Consider the following 444-nt stretch of genomic DNA (forward strand, 5'->3'; position numbering starts at 1 on the left):
GCACAGTCACCACCAAAGATAAAGATACCCCCCAGTATAGCCTTAACACACTGTTGGGGCAAGTGCTGTTAACGAGTAGCACCTATGGAAGGTCGGGACGGCACACGAGGGGGTTGGTGGCCAGCACCACGCATAGCCCCGTGGTTGCGTGGATTTTTCTCCGGGTCCTCCGGTTTTTCTCTCCACATTTAGAATCGACATGCGTTTAGAGGATTTTGCGCCCTGGTATACAATTCCACGTGATAAGCCACTTCATTGAGCAATCATTTGTGGCCAGGTCGCTTCTGAAAAAAACTTCATAGCTCAGTGGGCCTTGCCTGGTAAAATAACAACATAGTTCAATTTAGTTTTTGTCTCCCCAGTGGCGATGTTTGCCGACCGCACCAGGTACTTATTTGAGGCTGAGTCGACCTAGGGGAGGCCCAGGACCGGTTCAGATAATCG

The sequence above is a fragment of the Lampetra fluviatilis genome, chromosome 51, assembly GCF_964198595.1.
Source record: "Lampetra fluviatilis chromosome 51, kcLamFluv1.1, whole genome shotgun sequence".
Classification (NCBI taxonomy): Eukaryota; Metazoa; Chordata; class Hyperoartia; order Petromyzontiformes; family Petromyzontidae; genus Lampetra; species Lampetra fluviatilis.